Source organism: Cicer arietinum, chromosome 3 (assembly GCF_000331145.2).
Source record: "Cicer arietinum cultivar CDC Frontier isolate Library 1 chromosome 3, Cicar.CDCFrontier_v2.0, whole genome shotgun sequence".
NCBI lineage: Eukaryota > Viridiplantae > Streptophyta > Magnoliopsida > Fabales > Fabaceae > Cicer > Cicer arietinum.
This window is the reverse complement of record NC_021162.2, coordinates 5,679,502-5,684,462: the sequence shown is the minus strand read 5'-3', so window position 1 is coordinate 5,684,462 and position 4,961 is coordinate 5,679,502. Positions and strand designations below refer to the sequence as shown.

Sequence of the window (4,961 nt, the reverse complement as noted above, 5' to 3'; positions counted from 1 at the left end):
AGTTGAACTACCTAATCACCCTAAATTGTGTTCTTAACTTATTTTAAAGGGTTCCACAATTTTCACATTTTTTCTTTTAGTTGCTAGAAGGAATGGTTGGGGAAGGGTTCCACAATTTCTACCTTCTCCAACTTATTTTAAAGGGTTATACAATTTCCACAATTTTGCACCAAATGCAAAAAACAAAATCGATAACTATCACCATTCTTTATGCATTTTTTTATTTACAGTTTTGTATAAATTTTAATTCAATTTTGGGACATCCTATATCATCTTTATGAATAATTTAAATTTTGAAAGAAACGTTATCATAAGTAAATCTTTTAAATTGTTTAAGTTTAGTGAAAGAAACACTATCATAAGCAAATCTTTTAAATTGTTTAAGTAAATGTAAGTACAAAATGAATGAAGATGTAAGAAATAAAATAAACTTAAAAATATATAGTACAAACAAATACAAATGATATTAAATAAAAAGAAATTAGACATTTTTTTTCTACAAACCAAATGAGACTTAAATAGAGGAATATACTGTTGTAATTTTAATCGTAAAACACAACACTTTATATATTGTTACCATTTATAGATAGTGTTTACTTACATGAATCATTTAGAAATTGTTTACCATCTTCATCACCACCACCTTCATTAGTTTCTTCGTTACCGTCCATCATTACTATATTACTGTACTTGAAACACCACTATTTAGGCTTTGTTCTGTAAAAAATATTGGATGACAAATATATTTGAGAATGAATAAGCTTATAGAAGATAAACTATTAGATTGAATTTGTTGTGATTTGTAAAATACTCTAAACTATAAGTAACATATAAGCTCTTAAAAATATACTTTAAATTATTTTTTATTTATTTTTTATAAGTGATTGAAGATAAATTTTATTCGAGAAGTGTCAGACATTAAATATAAATACTTCTCTTAGCACAAATTTGAATATAGATTTCCCAAGTTGTGGGAATCAAAATTCTTTTGTTAGACCTACCCATTTAGCCAAGAATGTACTATGTATTGAGATGAAGGCGCTAAGTGTTGCTCATCAACAACGATAACGCTCGAGGATTGATGATTGAGGTAAATTTTTATTTTTTTATAATAATTCCACTTTTAATGTTGAGATCGTTTAAATAAATATTTCATTCTTCACAACCAAATTCCTTTTGTTGGATGGATAGATCATGTAAACAATTCATAAATGAGTAAATACACACATTGAGACTTCAAATTATATCAATTTAGTTATCCATTCTACATTATCTATATTTTTAGAGAGTAGTCTTTTTTAGCTAAACCCTAACTCATGTGGTAATTCGTTAAGTCTTTTAAATCTAAGATTAACTATGCATTACATTTATAATCAAGATTTTAAATGTGAATTATGTGAGTTTGGATTCTCTATTTTTCTCAAAAGAAATTAAATGACTCTATTTTAGAGGGATAGACATAAAGGAAATATTGATATATCAATTTTTTTTAAATAATTATTTAAAATTTTTGTATTTATCTTTTTTTTGTAAATGAAATATTTCATTTTTTTTCCCGAAAAATGTATAGAATCTCAATTCAAATAATTCACTTTGCATTTTTTTCAAAGAAAATAGTTACTTACATTTGTAGTATTGGATTTCATTAGTATATCCGTGATATATAAGAAAATTCAGATTTACTGTGAGTTTGGTGGAATCACGGTTGACTACTGCAATTTTGGCAAGAATTATATTTTGGAGTTTCCATAAAATTACAATGCTAAAGTGATTTCGTCAAACTCGCAAGTGGGAAAGATGCTTATAAAATATAATTCAAAGCATACAAGTTCATCAAAGAAACAATATCCAACAATCATAGAAGAGCTATGCCATAAATTTTCTCCGGAAGATCTTAAGAAATCAACCAACAACTTTCAGTATAGTGTTCAAAGGTTATATCAAACATAATGGTGAAACTGATTTTCCAATAGCATTGAAGCAGATGAGAAATATATTTGATCAATGGAAGTCCAAGAAGGAAAGTGAATTCCATTGCCAGCTTCATCACCCAAATTTGACATCTTTAATAGGATTCTGTGACCAGAAAGATGAGAGGATTCTTGTGTATGAGTACATAGTCAATGGCTCTCTCTATGATCACTTATGTTCAAGGAATATGGAACTACTTTCATGGAAGAAAAGGCTTGAAATATGCATTGTAGCAGCAAAAGGACTACACTATCTTCATACTGGAGCAAAGTGCATGATTTTTCATTGTGACTTAACGCCTCAAACCATTCTTTTAGATAACAGTTTGGTACCAAAACTATCACTTCTTGGATATTCATTACAAGGGAAGCTTTTTAAATCGAAGCCAAAACCAATTAAAGTCGACATCCTTATCTGTAATTTTTTCCTTAGCTCAAATTACAATGAAACTTTTGCATGTATTATTAAGATGAGGGATGTCACTTTTTATAATAAAGTTTCTAGTCTTATCTCTTTTCAATATACGATTCAAGTTTTTTTATTATATCTATTCGCGTTCATTAGTATAGAACTTGATGTGTGGATTATGTTTTTATATTGTCTTAATTTATTATTACAAAATCTAGTTATGACGTGAGGAGTGTCACTCTTTTTTATATTTTTTTTTAATTTTTTTTTAATGCGTGACTTATGTTTTTCAATAAGAATGATAAAACTCAGATACATTAATTAGTTCCTAAATGTCTTGGATGTTTTATTCTTAAGAGACTAATGTGTTTTAATATTTTATTCTAGGACACTAATTATGAGAGAAAAATTCTTAAGAACTAAAATGGTATATGCAATTTCTTTTTTATCATGAACTAATTTTGGTTTAACCGCAAATGATTCAACATTTAAGTTAGAGGTGTCGTTTCGGTGGACCAACGCAATATATGATTCACGTTGACCAGTACTTAAAAATCAATCTAATAATGATCGACAATATTCTTTGAAAGTAAAAGATCATTGTCCTCCTCGTCCTTACAATTGAGAAAATGATCTAATTGGTGTCGAGAGACACATATTCGTTTTCCCTTATTTTTTATCGAATACACATCAATCAAGTCATTTTCTTTGCCCTCGGAATGAGTAGGACCATAAAATTATACTTCCATGAACAATGTCGGTCGTTGTTAGAGTTTTAAACGATTTTCAAAGACTTAGAATTTGTCTATGTGGGACTAAATGCTTTAGTTTTGTTGACATGACATGTACCTCTGTTTACATGGCACCAGAGTATGTCCGAACCAATATTGTCACAGATAAATGTGATGTGTACTCCTTTGGTATAGTTCTACTTGAAGTAATATGCACAAATTAGAGAATCCATATTTTATTTTACATGAGTCAATTAATCCAGCTAACTTTTTGGAGAAGTTTACAGCTGATGAGATTATTGATCCCATTCTCATGAGATTGATTGCACCACAATGTTTGGAAGTGTACATTGATGTCATGAAAAGATGCTTGAATATAGAACCAAATGAAAGACCAAAATGGGTGAGGTTGAACTTGAGCATGTTCTGGCACTGCAGGAGGAAACAGATGATGGAAAAAGTAATGCTGATTATAACACAAGGGCGCTAAAAGATTTAAAAATGTCCCGAGTGTTAAATGTTGACCTGACAAATAGGGGTGGGAATATGCCAGACCATGCTAGGTTTTGAAAGGCCTGAGCTTGGCCTATGATTTATTTTTTAGGCCTAAGTCTGGCCTACAATTTATTTTTTAGGCATAAGTCTGGCCTACGGCCTATCATAGACTTTTTTTTCGGCCTAATCTGACCTTTTTAAAAGTCTGGTCTGACCTGGAAGTCTATTTAAAATAATTTTTAAAAAATATGAAACAAATATCCTTTAAACCCTAAAAAATAATTTTTTGTGTCAAATAATAGATTTTTTTTTTCTTTCTGAAACAAACACACTCATATTACGACTATTGATTGACTAATTGAACGAATATGGAATGACTACCAAATATGGAATGACTAAATAGAATCGCTACCGAATATGGAACATCTACTGAATATAGAATGTTCATTGAGTGATTGCCTAATTGATAAAATTTAAAATAGGAAATAATATTATTAATATAATAATAATAAATAATATTAATAAATAATAAAATATATATAGGCCGGCCTGTCAAACCTAATAGGCTTTTTTATAAGCCTGAGTCTGACCTATTTAAATAAATAGGCTTTAAAAACAACATGAGCCTAGCATTTTTATAAAATTGGCCAGGCCAGACCAGGCCATAAGTAGGTCAGGCCATAGGCCTCTGGCAAACAATCTATAGCCTATTCCCATCCCTAGGCAAATCCAAATAATAAAAATATATTTTTTTAATCAATTAATTTTTATAATATATAAAAATAAAAGTGAATTTTTTTTTGTTAATTTGGTTTTGGGGTATCACGTTAACATGATTTCTTTTCACCTATATTTCCATCAACCACACTTTCTACTACTGCCAACATAAGTTTAGAATCAAAGTTATGAAACTAATATAAAAGTTATCATATCCACATAAATTTGAGTGAAATTATGATCCTCAACAATAAATATAATTTTAAGTGAAGAATTTGAGAATAATTTAGTTCCGGTTTTTAAAGTGTTTTACCCCTAATCCTCTTATTTATTTTTTTGTTTAACAACCAATCATTTTTCCAATTTAAAAAGCTGGATTTCGTGCCCCTTCAATTGGACGTTTACCCTCAAATTATTAAAAATTCAAAATTATCTTTTAATTTTTAATTAGTAAAGAGTAAAAAAAAATTTCTCTAAAATCTGACCCCCTCAACCAAACAACCAGTAAATAAAATTTTTCGTCTAAAAATCCAATAAGTAAAATTTTTCGTCCAAAAATTTGGTAAGTAAAATTTTTTGTCTAAAAATCCAGTACACAATTTATAACTACCCGAAATTTCATTTTTAAAATTTCCGGTT

General features: G+C 28.7%; 1 pseudogene; it reads left to right on the top strand.

Moving 5' to 3' along the window:
* Window positions 1–1,797: 1,797 nt before the first annotated feature.
* Window positions 1,798–3,680, top strand: LOC105851714 (receptor-like protein kinase ANXUR2; annotated as a pseudogene).
* Window positions 3,681–4,961: the final 1,281 nt, after the last annotated feature.